Source organism: Chrysemys picta, chromosome 4, assembly GCF_011386835.1.
Source record: "Chrysemys picta bellii isolate R12L10 chromosome 4, ASM1138683v2, whole genome shotgun sequence".
Classification (NCBI taxonomy): domain Eukaryota; kingdom Metazoa; phylum Chordata; order Testudines; family Emydidae; genus Chrysemys; species Chrysemys picta.
Genome location: NC_088794.1, coordinates 129852239 through 129873037, shown reverse-complemented (window position 1 = coordinate 129873037; position 20799 = coordinate 129852239). Strand labels below are relative to the sequence as shown.

The window sequence follows — 20799 nt, the reverse complement described above, 5'->3', positions numbered from 1 at the left end:
TTTTTTTCTTTTTACCCCAAATAATGCTCTCTATGTCATCTGTATATTTATGATAGCTCAAAGACATGGGTGTGTGGATCTAATTAAAAATGTGAAAGGGTTTAGCAGCCTGCTGCTTCCCTGTGAGTCTCTTGTTGCCAACTCTTGGCAGCTCTGCTGTCACTAAGCCAAATTTTTAGTCTTCAGCTGAACTACTGCCAGTGTGCTGCGCTGCATGCTGGGACTGTACAGCCAGGAGGTACTGTGTTAAACTCTCTCACATAAGGATGTGCAGTGAGCAGGACTTCATCTTCAATCACCCAAAAGAAAAGTGAAGGAGAAAGCCCACTTTTGCCTGGTGAGCCTCAAAGTCTTAGAGGACACAACGACCAATTCCATCAGGATTTTGTTTAAGGAAAAAATGAGGTGGGTTAACTGATGTATTTGTTTAATGTTGCAGGAACATTTATATTCAGCAATGTAGCTGAAATCAGTCTATTTAGGGGACAAATTAAAAATGGACTTTCTGCAGTGGGAGTTTGACCTCTAGGCCCCAATTTCTTGCCAAATGAATGCCTTACCATTCACCTCCACATATTCCTAGCAAGTTTGGGCACTTTGGTCCAATAAGTGTTACAGCCAACAGCAGTAGAGGTAGGTTGATGGAAATATGTTTAACGCTATCCCGTCACCTAACTAATTCAGGTATAATGTGGGAATAGAGAGGGTTATGGGCTAATCTGGCTTGCAGACTTTGATCAATGCACAGACTCACTTGGGACTTAGAGTGAAAGAAGCACCGGGTCTCACAAGTCAGTGATAGGTTTTCAGCTGCTCAGAATTAAATTATCCTTTTAGCCATTCTGTGCTGCATTCATTTCTGCAGGGGAAATAAAATTTGCTTACTGATTTTTTTTCTGTTTTTCCATGTCTCCATTCTTTTTTCTCCTTCCATCTCCCATTTTCATTCTCTTTTTTTTATCTCCATACTGTTTTATTTTCTCTCCTTTGTGTCCATTGTTTTCTCTCTCCTTCTGCATCTTAACCCATCCTCTCCCAGGGTTCCACATTTCCCTCTTCTTTCCTCCTTATCTTTTGCCCTTTCCCCCCACAGCCTCCCTGCACTGGCTAGGTCACTCCACCTGGGAGAATAACTCACCTCAGAGGTTGGGCCTGAGACCTACTAAAACCCAGACTCGTTTAAACCTTTCGTGTGCTTGCAATGTATTTCTGGAGATATTCAGGTTGCACAGCATTGAAATCAGCTGTGATCAGTCTGGCAATGAAACAATAACTTTATGCTCTTGAAAGCAACATTTACTTCAGATTTGAATGCTGGATTTTTAAGAATAAAACAACAACAAAAAGTTGGCACAATATCAAATACTTGTCCACATTCATTCATAACACTGACTTTAAATGAGACACAACATTAAAAGGACAGAGATGGGGGGAAATAAACATTTACACTGATGATCACACATTGTTTATAGAAAAGCATTTAAAGGAGTAGAATCATGGCACAAGTGTGCAACACACCTGAACCTCCACCTCTTTGATCTTTCCTCTGGGGTCCTTTTTTTTTTTTTTTTTTTTTTTTTTTTTTTTGCAGCGGGCCTGCTCTGGTAAAGAGGTAGGCCTCAGAAGCCTTTTGGCACACAGCCCAGGTTTTGTGGGCCACTGGAGAGATGGATAGCTAGGTGGAGAAGTGCCCTGAGGCAGGTGTTAAAATGTTGTTCCTGGTTCCTTGGTGGTAATCATTGCAAAACAATTCTGTCTGCTCTATTCCTATCAACAAGCTGCTTTCCCTGGCTCGTTGCTAAGAGACAGGACTGTTGCTTACAAGTTGTTTGGTGCTTTAGATTTTCATAATTTATAATTTATTATCTTGGCCTCAAAATGTATGTTAGTTTTTTTTATTTTATTTTGCCACAGACACAATAATTGTTACATAAAACAAAGGTCACATATCTACCAGTGTATTGGTTGCTCTTATAATACACTTTGCCTGTGTAGAGTTTAAGTTCTGTGAAATAAAATGCTATTATAAACTGAAGATGAATATCATTTTTGTCCATTAACTTCTTGCATTATATGACTGGTTAGGTCAATGGATTCCCTCAAGATTTCTTCACTATTGAAAACATGTTTCTGTCCAACCAAGAAGGAAATGAATTGAAATGATTTCAATTATCACAAGAAAGACGCCGTCTCTTCTTGCTCTACACTTCAGCACCTAATAGTTCAACTCATCAATCCTACTTTCCTGAAGTTCAGTGCTAGAGATGTTTAACCAATGCCAGAAATTACTCTTGTGCATTAATCTAGCTTTGTGGATACACAAACCTTACCTTGCTAAAGTGTTTTACACTTAACACTAGTTAAATGAGCTCAGTGAGGAGTAATGCCAGAGTGGAAATGAGAATAATTTGCAGAGTTGTTAAGTTGCAAAATAACTCTGTCACAGTTCACCAGTTTAGAGAAAAAAAATGAAGAACTTATTATTATACTCCCTTGTGGAAATTAAGAATACTAACCTAGGGTTAGGATTTAGTTGGCTGTTTAACAGCATAGTCATACAGGAAGCTGGTGGTGCTGCTTTCACTAACACAGATTTTATAATGGAACCAGCACCTTAACATTGACTGCATAACTATTAAAAATCTTTTTGGAAATTGACTACAAAACTAGACAATTCTGCCTGACCAATATTTTTTCTGTTAGCTGGTTGTAGCAGAGCTCAGAGGATCCAGCCCATATATCCCCCACCTTAACTAAACAAAATGGAACATTCAGACTTTTGTTTGTGTAATTTTAGCAAGTAGATGGCAATCCCGGCGGATATTTAATTACTTCTGAATGCTAATGAATAGCTTTAGTGATAATATTTGATTTTTTTATAAAAATGGAGTACTTCATCTACATCAAAATGTGATGTTATGGTACATGCCTGTATTTTATAAATACAGAAATTGGGTTATTATTACCACTGGAACTATTCATTTAAACTTGAAAGAAGATAAAGAGGAGGAATGTTATTTATTAATTAAAATTCTCCAAATAAAAGTTGTCTACTCTTTATTCCTTCCATGAGTCATACATAGAGCCTCTAGGGGTGGAATGCCTATTTTTGTATCTCCGAACAAGCATTCAGCTGGAGTCTGGGGTCAGGTCCAATGGGGATGCATATTGGCGTCCCACTGCAGAAGGAACAGATCTATTGTGAAGAACTCTGATCAGAAATCTTCCTTGAAGCCTATAGATTTTACACTGTTTTATTTGGTGGAAAAAATCATTAGGTGAAAAGAACCATCCATAATTTCTAAAGGAACGTGAGTTGAAAAGTGCATCGGCATGAATATGTTTGCAGTGTGACCTTCTGAACCCTCAATTTAAAAACTTTTTTTTGGGGGGGGGGAGTGTGGGGAGGGGAGGAAGTAGGAGGACTTTTCAGCTTTAAAATTCCAACAGCTAATGGGAAACTAACATGTTTATGGTCAACTGTCAGTGCTTTGGTTCTTGCATGAGCAGAGGGCAGCAAAGACATGGGAGTCATTATAACAGGACTCCAGAAAATATAAAATAAAGTTTCTAAAGTGACAAATATACCATGTCTGTGTTTTGGGTAAGCCAGAAGGGAAAAAGGAATCAGAGACATGATCCCATTACTAATTTAGCTGAAGCCCACCTGTGAAAACATAAGAAAGTTCTCTGGGGATTGTCATTGGTTGTGCACTCAGGTGTGTCGAGTCCATAGTCTAATCAGGAGCGTCATCTCTGTGCCTCTGCCAGAAATCTGATAAGTTATTCTACCATTCAAAATCAATGTCTGCTCAACAGGCCAGTTCTTGGGGTCCCAAAAAGCAAAGGCTGGTGGATCATTATCTAGAATACATGCCTCAATAGATGCACTTAGATTTTATCAGAACAGAAATAATAACTGGTCAAACAAGCCATGTGGACTATGATTAGATTAAATAACACTGCTCTACAGCCAAAATGCTTCTGAAATAAATGTAGTCAAACTTTACTAATTCTGGGTCACTGAGAACGAAAATGATGCTTAAAATTGTTGATTGGCTCTAGTTTTCAAGATATGCTATTGGGTCAGTATATACGACCCTTGACTTGGGAATGGTGGAGGATAAGTGAGTTATAAAGGAAAGGAATCTCAATTTAAACCAGAAATGACTAAAATACATCTTTGACTGGATCTATGAATAAATCTATGACTGGGTTTGGACAGTACTTGCTTTTTAGGCAAAACAATGAATGATGCAATCTGAAGCTGGTATTGCGTCATACATGATATGAATTGCATCATGTTATTCCTAGAAGTCATGGATGATGCAATCATAACGAAGCTTACATCACTCTGCTGAACAAATTGCCCTATATCAGCTCTAGAAATCATACAGTGTCGTGCTCTCTTATTTGTCAGTGTTTGATTTTGCAAAGGGACACATTTCTGTTTAGCCAAAGTGAGCAGAGATGCCTCGTACTTGTGTGAACAGAGCAGATAACTTCTGCTATGTTTGTGGTGAAGTGACTTTTGCATCACAAAAGTGCAGTATAACCACTATGGTTAAGAAAGCCTATCACCTTTATTTTGGCTGCAAAATTGGAGATCAGGACAAGAGGTGGGCCCCACACATATGCTGCAACACTTGTGCAACAAATCTTCGCCAGTGGTTGCACAGGAAAAGGAAATCTATGCCTTTTGCAATGCCAATGATTTGGAGAGAGCCAACAGATCATACCAGCAATTGTTACTTCTGCATGGTGCCTCCAGTTGGGAAAGGTGTGTCAAAGAAGAAAAAGTGGACTGTGCATTATCCAAACATTCCATCAGCTATACGCCCAGTACCCCACGGAGAAGGACTGCCGGTTCCTGATGCACCAGAATCATTCTCACTTGAGTCAGACGAGGAAGAGGAAGAGGATGAAACTTCTGGTCCTGAACCATCAATGTCACAGGACCCACATTTTCTCCTCTCCTCCTCCTCTGAACCACACCTCATAACACAAGGTGAACTGAATGACCTTGTCAGGGATTTGGAACTACCCAAAAGTAAGGCAGAGCTGTTGGGCTCCAGACTACAGCAGTGGAATCTCCTGGCAGGTGATGTTAGGGTTTCCACGTTCCATGACAGTCAAAAGGATCTTGTCCCATTCTTCTTCATGGAAGGTGATCTTGTAGCCTGCAACAACATCGATGGTGTGATGGCAGCCCTCAACATCGTTCACGATCCAGATGAGTGGAGACTGTTCATTGATTCATCGAAGACGAGTCTTAAAGCTGTTTTACTGCATAATGGCAATGTTCTGCCATCAATTCCAGTTGGTCATGCAGTCCATATGAAGGAAACCTATGACAACATGAAACAACTTTTGAGGTGCATAAACTATGACCAACATCAGTGGCAGCTTTGTGGCGATTTGAAGGTTGTTGCTCTCTTGCTTGGTCTGCAGACTGGATACACAAAGTACTGCTGTTTTCTCTGCGAATGGGATAGTCATGCAAGAGATTCCCACTACATCAAGAAAGATTGGCCACTCTGACAGTCATTGGAGCCTGGGAGGAAAAGTGTTCAGCATCCACCACTTGTTGAATCAAGGAAGATTTTGTTACCACCCTTACACATCAAGCTGGGTCTGATGAAGAACTTTGTCAAGGCCATTGACAAAACACAAGCAGCTTTCAAGTACCTCAGTGGAAAATTTCCAAGGTTAAGTGAAGCTAAGATGAAGGAAGGTGTTTTTGTTGGTCCTCAGATTCATGAATTTCTTCGAGATGATGCATTTGACCATGCACTGCGTGGCAAGGAAAAGACGGCATGGAAAGCCTTCCAGTTAGTGGCAATAAATTTTCTCGGAAACAAGGCAGACAACCACAGGTTGTTGGTGGAAAACCTCCTCAAGGCATACAAAAGCCTTGGTTGCAACATGTCACTAAAGATAAATTTTTTGCACTCTCATCTAGATTTTTTTCCACCGAACTGCGGAGCAGTGAGCGACAAGCACGGCGAGCGATTTCACCAGGACATTGCAACAATGGAGAAACGCTATCAGGGCAAATGGAGCCCATCAATGCTTGCAGACTATTGCTGGACAGTGACAAGAGATCCTCCATTTAATGAATACAAGAGACAAGCCAAGAAGCGCCGAGTAGACACTGAATAGGACTAAACTATGTACATAATAGTTTTTTGCCTTTTGTTTCATAATACATTTTATGTATATAACCCTTTTGCTGATTTTTAAAGTGTTACATAAACAGGACAGGTGAAATATTATGATGTAAAGCAACCATAAACACATGAAAAGACCTAGGTTTACAATTTATAATTAAAACTCTACTATCTACACAATATAGATAGACATAAAATGTAAAAACTTAAATATCTTAGAAACAGTAGCCAATCAGTTGTTTTAATTGTCATATTTGAATTCAGCACATCAAAATACATAATAAATAGCACATTTTATCTCTGAAGCATACGACTTCTCAAAAATTGTAGACCAGTGTAATCAGAAGAAAGGAGTAAAAATCCCCAACATTTCCAAGAGGCCAGTTTGATACCCCTGAAGCTTTGTTAAAGAGTTAAAAAACAAAACAAAAGAGCTATCATTCACGTAGTAGACTAAAATCTCATCTTAGACAGGAAAGGGCAGGTTGTTCTAAAGGCCTGCAAATCAGACACACTGCTGTATAGAGAAAAGCTTTCCTGGCAACGTGTACGTTTTGGGCAAACAAAGTAGATTGGCCCATGTTGCTTCTACATAGTCTACTTTCACAAGCATCTAATATTATTTACTGAAGCTCAAAAAAAACCTTGCTTAAAAATAAAATCCAGTTTATAAAAGGAAGTGTTTTGGTTGAAGCTCTATGTTTAACGCTTCTAATTGCTGAGCAGAAAGAAGGCTCATCAAAAATCCTTTGCACAATGCTCTTTATTACATGCTTAATTTTTCTTCATATAATCAAATTTCCCCTATGAGGGGGTAGACCTATAGGTCTCAGGTTGAGCAGCGGGAACTCAGCATTTTATATGTTCTGGCCTCTCTGCAGGGAAATACATGATGAGTACCAGTGAGGGCTCTCTGTTGCTCCTTTCTCTCAGGCAAAATGCCCATTGAATTAAACAGGATTTTTTCATGAGTAAGAGAAGCAGGACTTGGCTCTGGGAGGATATTACACAATTGAATGTACTTGATTCCTGGTGCCAGTGTTCCATTGTGCTCTGTTATGGGAGAACATGAAGAACTGGAGCGCATTCTATCACTGCCTCTGGCTTACAGAGGATATTGTAATATCTTATTAGTGTAAACTAAAAAAAAGGAAGCTATTAGAATAAGGATTGGAGATTGTTGTCTGGTTTTTCAATAGTACAGAAAAATAAGTACATGCAGTCATTCTATATATGGGCTATTAATATTGTAGATTTACATTGTGCATTGTCTTTAATCCAAATGAAGAACAGGTAGATGACCTCTTTCTCAAAGGTGCTTACAGTTCTTACTGACTTCAGTGTGATTTGTGAGTGCTCTGCATGTCTGAAAATAACACCGGTAGAGCCCACGCTGCAAGTTGCTGAATGCGTCCTGGGATGTGTTGAGAGGATTAAACTTCCATTGAATTCACTGCAGCTAACAAACTCATATACAGAGTAGAATTTTCCAAGGCCTCCCCCAATTGTGGCCCCTGAATTAGCTCCCACAGACAGCATTTGTGCCTACAAAGAGATGATTTGCACATGCAAGGGCCATTTGCTTACACAAATTCTGGACCAAATCCCTATAGCCACTTTGTCTGAAGAGCCAGTTTGTCTGGCCTTCTGAGGTCACCCCAGTGTAAGTGGGAGCCTTTAGCAGCATAGAACCATGGTGCCTTCCACGGCTGCCAGATTAGGGGGTGTTGCTGGATGTGAGGTGCCCAAGACACCCCAAAATTTTGCTGATCCCTACCTCTAGTTTTGATCATGTAAAGCCAACAAGCATAGCATAGACCAACCCTGACACAGCAGTAATTTATACAGCCCTGAACACTATGGCCTGAGGATTGCAGATGTGCAAAGGGGATCTTTATGGCACACCAATAGGATACACACATCCACGTTTGACTTGTGCTGGGTTTTCTTCAGCTGTAGCTGAAAATCTGGCTCACTGATTTTTCTGGTTATAAATAATTTTGTTTGCAAGACTGCTGTCACAAACTTAGAATTTGCCTGAAAGAATACAAATGCGATAAACTGAAGGTTAAAGTAACTTACATATAGTGTATACATGATATATGTCTGTGTGCATACACATCTATAATGCTACAGTAAATTGAAATATAGCAACTACTTCATATGTAATAGATATACAGTAATACAAAAAAGTAACAAAAAATACCAAGTGCAAATGTTATTATTTAACAACAGTTTAACAGCTGGTGCTTTGAAAACACTACATTCAAGAGCTGCTGCCTTTTCTTCTATAAGATTATCAATGTATGTATAATGCACGACATGACCATTTATTTAACATATTCCTATTTCTGATGCTAGTTGTTATCTACATTTTAGTGATACTTATAGAGAAGAAGTGAAATGCATTAAGATATGTCTGTATATGGGTACTAATATAGACCCATAAATATATTTGGATAATTTGTTCATAGTTCCTTAATATCCAGTTGCCACTGAGAAAGAGAATAATTGATGTTTGATATGAATGACTGCTGTATTTGTGCCTAAACAGAAGAAATGCATCTGCCTTCAATGGAACTCTAATTTTAATGTTTCAGCCTGCAAGAAATGCACATTAATAGCAGCTTCTTCCCTGAGGAAGGTTTTGAACTGAAGTACTTGAGAAGAAACTTACAACAGAGCAGCCTAGAGTGCCACCCCGTCCCTTTTAATTAGCACACGTAAGTCCCCCTGCATCCAAGATATGATTGAGAATTTCTGCCATTTCATTTTAATATCAGCGTTCTATGCTGACGTTTGTCAGACTAAGCTAAAAAGCCACTTCTTTTTATGTTGTTCCCACATGCCGAGCAGACCTCTTACATTTTTGTTGGCTGCTAACGTACTAAGCGTTTTTTTGGCAGCATGCGGTTCTGGATCGAAGCCATTCATGCAACTCTTCCAGAGTAAGTATGGCCCAAAGGATTAGAGATCAATGGATTTAGTTATCTGGTGAAGTTCCCCTGCCTCTCTGGTGCCATTAAAAGGTTTTGCTATTGTAAAAGACACCCGAACTTTTCGTTTTAAAATACCCAGTTGAGTGTAGGTAAGAAGTTACTGCTGCTGGACGTGTGCAAGCTTTCTGCTTTACTTACACTCATGCCACTGAAATGTGAATTTATGCAAAACTCTGAAAATATTTTGTACTGGTTTAAAACAAAAATTATGTCTAGAGAAAAAAAAAACTCGGATGTATTTTTCTCTCACAGGGAAAATTGTCTTCTAATCAGTACAGGCTAAAATCCTGAGATGTGGGGCAAAGCTTGTGTAAAAAAGATTTGCTCTGTGGAAAATGCTCTGAAGCACCACAAGCCTGAAGAAAGGAATCCTTGATCCCAAGAGCTCCAAGGCATTCAAAGCCACAAACCGGGCCTCTAGCTAGCTCACCACAGGGTGTTGAGGGAGGGGTAGTGGACATTGCCCAGTACTCTCCATTACTTCTCTGGCATTTGTGCTTTCATGTTCTTTTCAAAGACACTGGCTATGGCCCCAAAATATCGGTGTCTTACCAACTCCCTCCATGGGGTAATGGGGACAGCTGCCGCAGCGGTTTTCTGTGCAGTGCATGTGTGGATGTTCGGGTGTCCTCAGGCAGCAGAAATGTGTCATATAGCCCTTCAAGATTTGGCCTATACAGTGTGTGAATATCTTGGCTCTCAAGGCTGTGGGACTAAGCAGTTTTTTGTTTTCGTTTTTTAACCATGAAACTTCCTGGGGGAAAAAATCCTATTGGGTTTAACATAGTGTGTGTTAAGGTCACCAGAATAAACCACTGCAGGCTTTTTCTTCTCAATGGACTCAGAATAGCCAGGTAAATATAAGTCAAGTTTGTGCTTGTCCCTGTGTGTAGAGTGGGGGAGGCCACATACAGCCTCTTCCTTCCCATTTTCTTACCCATGCAGGGGCCAGGTACAACTACAGTCTTTGTACTCATGTAGCCACAAATGCTACATGGGGCTAGTCACTCCAAATAGGGACAAGAGAGGAAGGAAGAGCATGGGGAAATCACCTGTCCCTTTCCTTTGTATTGGACAATGTGGCAGCCAGCTAGCTTCATAGAATGGCACATGTTGCACCTTAAGGTTGGATGTCCAGACAAAATAAGAACCATCCCAAATATCAGTCCAGATACTAACCTGGCTCAGTTTAGCCTTATTAACTTTATTATCTTTTAGAACCATTTCACCCTCAAGAATGCAATATGCACTGTACTGTGTCATTAAGTTCTTTGCCATAGACGTGACCAACACCCAACAAAATCACCCCTTACCACTGAAAAAAATTAACTCTAAAAACTCCCACATGCTTGATATTCAGCTTGACTCTGCAGTTTGCATACGTAATGATCCAAAGTGAAAGAGTATAAAAAGATGGAAAAAGGTTGAAACCACTTTTAAACAGAGTTTTAAAAGATCTGGAACTAGAAAAGAACAAGAGTTCTCAATACTTGGATTGACTTTGGTAAAAAGCCCTTTGCTGACTTTAGAGTTTTCTCACTTGTGTAAAAAGTCTTCTGTGCTGAATTGCAAACTATCCTGAAAAACTCTGTGGGCAAGCCAGACAAATAGAGACCATCATGCCACCCTGATCCCCAGGAAGCCCCAGAGTTTTCAGCTCTATAGAATGAATTCTAAGGGCATTCTTCATAAGGGTGGCCAAATAAGATAAGAACTGGTCCAAATACCAAAATACACCCAATCCTTTGTTCATAAAGCTCAAGCTTCAGGGTCTCAGCTGGCCATTAGCAGAGGTCAGGAAGAGATGTTTCCCCCCCCCCCCTCCAGTGTATTCTGAGAGGATTTTTTGTTTGTTTGTTTTATCTCCTTCTTCTGAAGCATCAGGGATGGCCATGGCTGGAAATGGCACATTGAGTGGGGTGGAACAAGGCTCGGAGGTAGAACTAAGCATTCTTTCTCAGGTGCTTGGCTGGCTGGTTCTTACCCACATGCTCAGGTCTAGCTGATGGCCATATGTGGAGTAGGGAAAGAAGTTTCCCCAGGTCAGATTGGCAGTGACCTTGTGGGGGGTTCGCCTTCCTCTGTGTGTGTGGATGTGAATAACTTGCCAGAATTATCTGGATATATCTCATTTAATTATTTCCCTGCCATTTGGGGGGCCTTGAGCACTGGTGCACCTCGGCCCCTCCTATTCTCTGTCAGTGGCACCCAATAGCCTATTCTTCTGTGGTCTGTGATATTTTGGTCTCATTTCTGTTGTTGAGTTTAGCGTGTGGGCATTGAGTGGTGTTGGTGGCCTGTGATATACAGGAGGACATATACATATACACATGATCTACTGGTCCCTTCTGGCCTTGAACTCTATGACTCTAACTAATATGAACACCCTTTAACTGATCTAAGCAAAGTCTGATTTGGCCATAACTCGATTTTCCAACTTTGTTAATATCCCAGCAAGCCTGGAAAGCTCTGCCATGCCTGTTTAGTCTTTAAAATCACACATGCTTTGGAGCATCCATTTAAACCAGCTGCAATTTTGGGTTCTCATCTAAACTGAACTTCCAAAAACTCCAAACTTTCGAGGTTTACCCTTCATCAATTCAGATTTGCTTTTTGTTCCTAACCCTACATGAAATATTGGCATTCTTTTTATTCATCTTCTCTCTCCCAGAGACGGTCATTCCTTCCAATCAGCTTTCTCTGAGGTTTGTAAATCTTAGCAGACATAAAAGATGCTGAAGTGATTACCCTGGCCGTTTCTGTTGCTGTTTTGAAACTAAAAGAAAACAGTTTAACTTCTTAAATTCTAAATTTATTACTGGAGATGAAGGTAAATGATGCAATTTCAATTGGGATCTCAAGCATTCCCAAAGCTCAAGGGTGCTTGGGTCTGCAATTTTACTTGTGCCTATTGTAGATATAGGAGATAGTCAGATAGATAGGAGCCAGCGAAAAAGTTCAGGTCGGTATCTGCATCCAGACATCCCCAGTTTCAGAAAGTTTAGATCTGGGTTTTCTGTTTGGGCCCATCTCTAATTTCTACCAATAATCTACAACAATGGGCCTATTGATTTTAGGAGATTTTTTTCACTAGTCCATCTGTCTATTGATGAATTGCAACTGAAAATCACTATAGGCTGGTGAGAAATGTTTAGCAGGATCACGTGGAAAAATTGTAACAATGCCAATGGGGTAACGAGGTGGAATCAATATGAGCCTTTTCTGTTCATTAATAATACTGAGCACGCTGGGCTTGATCTAAAATCCATTCAAGTCAATGAGAGGACTCCCATTGGATCAGGGCCTTATGTAGCACCGTCTATTTTCAAAGAGCTATAGAAACACTAAGGGTCCTATTGTTGCATTATGGACCACAGCTACCCTAGGAAAAAGGAAGGTTGGGTAGAGGTGTCACTGTACCAAGGAAAGTTCCCCAGAGGCATTGTACCTGTGAAGCATACAAGGATGATATAATGCTTTCAGTGGAGTGGCAGGAGCATGGACAAAGGTGGAGTGGCAGGAGCATGCGATACTCCCCTCTTTTTGGGGGAGTATTGCATGTGCTCTATTCCCACGTCAGCAAGTGTGGAAGGAAGCCGACCTACTGCCATTTCACCCCTTTGGAGTGTCTGGCGCTCAAACTCTACCTCTTCTTGTGCTCATAGAGTGTAAACGTGATTGTCACCATCTTAGCTGACACTCTGGGGACTGAACCAGGGACTTCCAGAGCTAAAGAGTTTAAGCTGCTAGAGCTTGAGCTAAAGAACCATGCCTTCTTAGTTGTGGCAATTCCTATCCTACATAGATCAGCACAAGGAAGAGGCGTACGTAACAAACACTCATCAATGGATTAATAAAGCACCAGGTCCGTGACTACCTCTTACCTGCCACAGATGTGCTAAGAGGAGGAGAGCATCTTACACTCCTTCCATCCATCTGTGCCCAGTTAGAACCTATCCTCAAAATACCCTGTGAGGTAGGTATTTATCATCCCAGTTTTACAGATTAAGAGACTGAGACACAACAAGTTTAAGAAATATGCCTGAGGCTATCATGTGAGTTAGTAGCAGAGCCAAACTTAAGCTTCCAGCTCCTTCCCTGGCTCCTGGTCCAGCCTTTTATCAGGCTATATCTCGCATTAGGGTAAAAAACCCACACCCTGTCTTACCTAATATACACCCATTGAAAATGTCTGCAGGTAAAGCTGACTATATCCATTTGTTTCTTTTATATTCAAGCTATGTGTGTGTGTGTGTGTGTGTATGTGTATGTGTATAGATAGATAGATGGATTTAGATATAAAATCCTCTTTCACATGCCCTCCTATTTAAGTGGTTTCCTTCTGCATGTGCATTTACAGAGTTCACAAACATATATATTATCTCATTTATTTTTTCCACTTGTATATTTCATCCTGTTGTTACTGCAGTGGTTTTAGAGCGCTAAATCATGCAAGGAGGCCTGAGAATCATGCAGCACTCACCTGGGCATCAGACAATGACGGAGAACAGCTGGCTGGTCCACTAGCAAACATTACCTGCTCCTGCAGCTCTTACTCCAATGGGAATGTTGCCTGAGTAAGGACTGCAGAATCAAGCTCACAGGCTGGTGGTGAAAAGTGAAGTTTTGGCCGGAGACAATTGTGTAACCTCAAAAATTGTGACCTACCAATCCCATTTGGTTTTATCCTTGTGTGAAAAACTTAATTAGATCCATTTCTAAGAACAGACAAAATATGATCTAACTGCAAAGGATTACATGAACGGGGCTTCTCTGGTTTTTTAATAAGCTACAACAACAGTTTTCTTTTTCTTTTGTTTTTCCCCCCTCTTCCTGACAGATGAATAGTATTTAATGTAAAATATCTATCAACATTTGTTTACAAAGACAAAAAACCTGGAAGCCAATGTCCGGAACTGTTTTCTCCTGGGTAAGTGACTCATACTGGTATTATTCTCGGTCCATGTTTATATGTTAATGCAATCATACCTATGTTCTTCCCCGCATTTCCCAGCATGTCTTCTTTCACTACTCTTCTTGTAGCACTCCCTAAAGGTTTACCTGTTAGCAGTCCACAGTGACTGATTTATACACCATAAAGACTCTGAAAGCATAAAGATATATCATACATAGCACTACCTCAGTTTAGAACAGGGACACACACAAATTAATTCCCATGATATTTATGGGAATTTAAACATAGAGGGGCAGAGAATTAAAAACAGGGATGTTCCTTAGCAGGCAGGGAAACTGCTGGCAAATATGCACCCTTGGATGAAAACACACCAGGAAAGTGTTTGGAGCCTAGACCTAGTCGACACAGGCCAAGTCCTTCATTCTGGTGCTAAGCTACATGTACCAGTCCAAGCTGTGGCAGTGCGTGACTCAGCCAGACCTCACACAGCTGAACCAAGCTGGAAGCCTCTGCCTATGAATTCCTGGTTTAGTCTTCACTTTCTATGCCTGGTTTCTATTAGTTCTGTGGGTTTTCAGGCTTTTATGGCAGTTCTTTGACTGAAAATTATTGCTGCCCAAGACAGCCCGACTGCCAACAAGGTTGCAAACACAGAAGATCTTTTTCAATAATTCTGTGGGGCATGAAAGGTTGGTTCTTTTCAAACTCTTCATTAAATGTCAATTTGTGAAAGCTGAAACATTGATTTCCATACACTTCTCTCTCTTTCTCTCACACACTCTTTAAAGCTAACAGTAAGAATTCAGGCAAAGGGAGACTGAGGCAAATATCTTTTACGTATACGTCTGCTGAAGCCAGGAGACTTGCTCCAATCACAATTTGGGGCTTCTGTTTATTTTTTCATTCTGGTTTACTTAATTTCATGCTATTTAAAATTATATTTAATTGCAGCAGTTCTCTCTTTGGTTTGCAGTCTCACTTCTTTCCCAGCATGTTACTGAAGACACTGGAAAAAAGAGAAGGGCTGAATCAGTTTGGAAAACTGTGGATTCTTCTGAACACTTGGACACTGCTAGCTTCCCATGTGTGGGAGGAATATTTTACTGCCCATCAACCCACTGCTTGAACAATTTAATCAGGTTGTTAAAACAATTTAACCCTGGAGAAGATTAGCTCAGAAGAAGATACCTTTTCTGCCTCAAAAGCTACACCCATTGTCCCATGATCTCTCTCTCTCAGTCTCATAGACAAAGGTGTAATAAAATGGATCCTTGCCCACGTGAAAGAGCCTCCAGGGCATAGGAGCAATTGCCCAAAACCACCCTTGAGACTGCCAAGATATGAATTTAGAGCAACTCCCTTCACTCCTACTGGTTTCAAAAGTACCAACAAAAGCTCATGGTCAGTGGTATCAAAGGTTGCTGACAACTCTGTTAAAATTAGTATGGATTCTCTATTTTCATCCATTCATTAGCCAATGCAGTTTCTACCCCAAACTCATGTCTAAAGTCCAAATGACTGGAATTGATCCAAATGGCTGTTAGCAATGGTTGGAAGTCACATGACTGAGGATGTGGCAAGAGGGAGTCTTTTGTTAGTGGATGATGACAAACTAAAGTACCCATGCTACACATAGATATTTGAGAGGACAGGCAGAGCAGAGCATAGTTCTAGTGCCCAGGAACTCCGACATTCTAATCCCAGCTCTGATGCTTACTCCTCCCTTAGTAGCCTTACAAAGCTCTTCTGCCTCAGTTTCCCCATCTCCAAAATGGGGATAATACAAATTATGGTACATCACATAAGGTTTCTCAAGTGCTTTGAAAATGAAAATGCAATGAATTATTATTATTTACTTTGTGGTTTTCTGAACTCTTTTGGTCCACCCCCTAACTCTGATGTGTGTTACTAAAAGCCCAATTGACCCATTTACACTCGAAAGCTGGAGGCTCTAAGGCTTGGCCTATATAAGGCATATATTTAATGCTGGGTGAATATTTTGAAAGAATGCTTACAGATATTCACTGACATTCTTCAGTGCAATCTCTTTGGCTATGCTCATACCCACTCTTGTGTTCAGATTCTGCAAACATTCACGCATCTGAGCTTTACTAGCATGAATGTGGGAAATGAATTTCAAAGTCATGTGCATCTATTTGCATGCATGAGTATGCATGACTAGGAAATGCTTGCCTGCTCATTGAGAAACAATACCAGGTGACTTATCTAAGCAATCATAACAAAGTCATACATCTTGAATCCTTAATTGTGACTTTGGGGAAAATTGTTTATAATCAATCCAGAGAGAGCTAAAGAATGTTTACCTTCTTCATTTTGGCCTTGATTCAGCAAGGTATTTAGGCTCAGACGTAACTTTGAACATGTGATTGTTTCCATTGAGTTCAGTGGGATCACTGACATGCTGCAAACTGTGCATGTGCTTGCTTGTTGTACATAGTGCATTTTCTGAAGATCTTATACTCTAAGAAAGCAGCTATATAATAGGCAGGAGAAAGTGGGAAGCCCATAGTAAGGGATAATTACAGTGCTTTAGCTGTATCTTGGACTCAATTCTTGTTGGCAAAAGGAAAGAAAAAGAGTCTGAAGAAAGGATTTGAGTGAGAAGAGACTAGTGGCTTCATGGGTAGGACATAGGAGGCCCTTCCATGCATGGAGCTGGGGGCTTGTCAAAGGATGCAGTTGTGGAAGAGTGGATGAACAAGGCATTGAGGCTGGCATTACTGGAGAAGTGGAGGGCATGAGGGGGGATGTGATAAGAAGTCTGAGATGAATAATTTTTAATAACAAAAATCTTTGTGAAAATTGAGTTTTGCGCGTTGATATTTCATGAGTCAAAAAAGAGAATAAGTTCATTGGATGATTTATTTGTTGCAAATGAGTTGCTCCACTCTCTACAAAATGATCTGATACACTGCAGAAATGCAGATTGCATCTATTTTACCTTCATGTAGTTTTGAGGATACATGCAAAAATGACTTTGCTTAATGCTATATTCATGTGTCCTATGGGAAAAAAATCTATTTTTTGTCCTTTTTTGCATCTGTACGTTTATTAAACATCCAGAGAAAAGGTGTTGAACTATGAAGAGATCCCCAAAAGCAAAGCAAGCTGAGTTTGAATGTGCTTGTGAGTTTGTTTACAAACCCATGACAATGAACAAGCCTTAAAAATGATGCAGTTGGGTGAGACTACAAAGTTTTTAGAAAGTTCTTTGAACACATGTAAACATGATGTGCGTAGGCAAATGTTTAACTTGCCTTTTTTTTTTTTTACTTCCACAAATTATATTATGAAATCAGATGTTTGTGACTTCTTAGGAATGTCAAATCAATGTATTCCTTCCAAAGAGATAATTGCAGGGAACTGCTCTGCCTCTCAGCTTCTATAGTTTTGATTGTTCCATTTTCAGACTGAAAATGATCAGACGCTTCAGTTGTTTTAGCAGGTCATTTGCATAATACAGGTAGTTTTGGAAACATCACCTGCAGTCCCAAACATAGTGTGTTAGACAGTGCACTCTGAGAAAAGAAAGATGCAAACACATTGAGTTTATGCAGCTAGAGGACAGACAAGTCTATTGCTTTCATTCCCTGCCCTTTGATCACAGGGCCCTATGTTTTAATCCATCCCAGGCAGAATCATAGAAAGTGTATTTGATCTGATAGCTGTATCAGCGCTACTTTAATACTCTTCTCTCTGAGACCCAGGATTGCAGCATCTAGATTTAAAATGTCCTTCTGGTGCCAACAGAGATTGAATTTGCCAGATTAGGATTTATGAGTACTGCTAACATGAAGCAGAGGTCATCTGATATGGTCATTGCTATATTATTCCTATGAGAGTGCATGATAGTAGTTTGGAAGCAGAGATATGTAAGATAGAGTGTATGCATCAGTATCACACAAACAATTAGGAACTTATTATGAGACAGTTTCTATTAACGTCATATTAGGGCCAGCAACCTAAGTGATACAAAGTCAATGGAACCATTAGAATATGTGCCATACTGTACAAACTCCTTCTGAAACTCACGCAACATTGCAGGGCTATCCATATGATACCCTAAGGGTCTATTCTCCCTTTGATTCATATGCATAAATCTCATTAATGTTAATAGCAGTTACACGTGACTAGTTAAGGGAGAATAGACCCTCTGTTTAATATGAAAGCATGCTCTCAGATGATTCCACAGGAGCTTTGGGATCCAATACAATGTCAAAGAAGCTAGTACAAATCCATGCACTAGTGTTCAAATGGCCAATGAAGTCAAAGGGATATTGTGTACTATACATACTGTATGTAAGAAATGTACTGCTCTAAGAAATGTAATGTCCACTTTAAGAATATAGATCTATCAAGGACACTTTTATACAGCCCACTGCCTTGTGATAGTATCTGACTAGCTCACATTTTTAAATGTATTTATACCCACAACACTCTGTGAGGCAGGGAATTCTATTATCCCCATTCTGTAGATGGGGAACTGACTCACTGAGAGACAAAGTGACTTGCCCGAGGTCACAGAGGACTATTTGGCAGAGCAGAGAATTGAACCCACATATCCTAAGTTCTAACCCAGTTTGCTAGTCACTGGAATAACTGTATTTGCCTGTCTCCTTAAAAGTCCATGTCTGTTGAAGAAAGGGTGTTCATTTTACAGGAACTCAGTGTTATTCAATGGAATTTGCCATGTAGGACAGGATATTCTCTGTAGGCTTAATGCAGCATTAAAGATTGAAGACAATTTTAAGTATTTTTTAAAATACTTGGTATTTCATATAACTGTTGTGAAACAATGCTTGAAAATTTTGACTTAAGGACTATGGATGGGATTTTCAGAAGTGCTTAGCACTGGGCAAACTGCTCCAATTAAAATCAGTGGTAAAACTCCCATTGACTTCAACAGGGGGCAGAGTTAGGCCAATGCTGAGAACTTTTGAAAATCCCCTAAATGTGCAAGGTATTTGGGCCATACATTGAGCTTTTGCATTACATTTTGCATTGCATTACATTTTGCAGTAAAAGAGGAGTGAACTCACCATCCGATTTCAAAGGAGATCAAATTCAACATGTCAGGATCCATTCCTGCCAATAGGGATGGTGGAAAAGGTGTGGCCTGACAGATGCAACCAAAAGGAATTTTCAAAAGGCAGTAACTAGGAGTCAGTGGGTACTGCATCCCCAAAACTTTGTGCCATAAATCACTACTGTTAACGTCAACACCAAAACAGCCATTTTGTGCTGAGTACTGTATCTTCATTACACACAGGACCTAGACACAAAGACCTAAGCTAGTTTTGAACTTACATGAGAGGTACTTTACTGTTAATCCTCTGTGCTATCCAACCCCATTTCTGGGGGCTTTCAGTTCACTGGAATATCTCCAGGAAGACCAATCTATGATCAATTATTCTTCCTCAGTCCAATCTCTGACTCACTCTGCTTCCTGAACTGCACCCAGAATGCAATGCTGCTTGTGAAGTGTGGAACAGTAATCAGCCTATGTATACTTTTGTTCTGAAGGTAAAATGTACCACCTATGGGCCAGATCCTCTTATTGTCAAATGTTATGCTTACTGCTGGGTGCAGTCATAATGGGATAGTAGTAAGCACTATATTGCTGGTGTTTGTGGGGTTGCTTCCTTCATCATTACAATAGCCATTAGAATCTCTAATGTGACTGTAGATACTATGTAAATTTTACCCTATTTTTACCTCTCTGCCACTTTTCTTTTGCACTCTGTCATTCAAATACGTATTTACACATCTATTAAAACACAGTCTATTTACCCGACAGACTGTAGTGACTGGGATGGAGAATTAATACTCTAGACACAAATGTTCCCACTGCAGTTAAAAAAAGAAAGCTGTGGTTTGTTGTTTCTCAATACTTAATGTCATCATATTCCTTGTGCCTGTATTAAAATCATATGCAAGACTAAAATCCCGCCGAACAAGAACAACTTGGAGAAGGAAGACAAAGGAATAGCTATGTGTGTGTGTTATGTATATTTTATGTATGTATGTGTATTCATCTGCATAGAATCATCTATAAAATGTGTGGTGTGCATTTATATACGTGTGTGTGTACATATAACTCTCTGCATATAACTATACGTGTATATATAAATATACACAGTGTATGCATGTGTGTATAATACATTTGATTAAAAAATAAAGCCTTCTATTCATTTCTGCCTTGATAAATGCATAAACGTACAGACAGTTTCTTGGCCACAACTACTGCATGCTTGACAGTTATGGTCACCTCATACCAGACCTCACCTAGACCTGGGGCAAAGACAAATCCAGTTTGATTGATTGGGATATTGTGTATTCATTCATTAGTCCAGGTTTTGGCAGACAAGACCTGGCAGGTATCTTCTTGTAAGCAGACGGCTTTCCTGGTGTGGTCTTGGCTTTTCTGGCAGCTTAGCTGTGAAATTTTATACACTTATGTGGTGGGGATTAAGGATATCAGGGCTCCAAGATTTCTCATATATTAGACAGCATATGCCGACTCAACCCTCCCTGCAGTGTTCTCTTTCCCCAAGAAAAAGGAGTTTACCTCGTTGTTGTTGGGTTTTTCTATAATGGGTGGGCCCTGGGCCTACTTATCAGTGTTTTGTTTTATGCAGAAAGCAGATGGAATAAGTAGTAACTTTAGTATAACGTTCATCCTCCAGTTGCTGCC

At 40.0% G+C, this 20799-nt stretch overlaps 1 long non-coding RNA gene across 1 annotated transcript; it reads left to right on the top strand.

Moving 5' to 3' along the window:
- Positions 1-230: 230 nt before the first annotated feature.
- LOC101931156 (uncharacterized) lies at positions 231-20306 on the top strand. Its single transcript, XR_256680.3, has 4 exons — positions 231-405; positions 8771-8893; positions 14010-14099; positions 15058-20306. It is a non-coding gene; the product is annotated as an uncharacterized LOC101931156 (long non-coding RNA).
- The last annotated feature ends 493 nt before the right edge of the window (positions 20307-20799 follow it).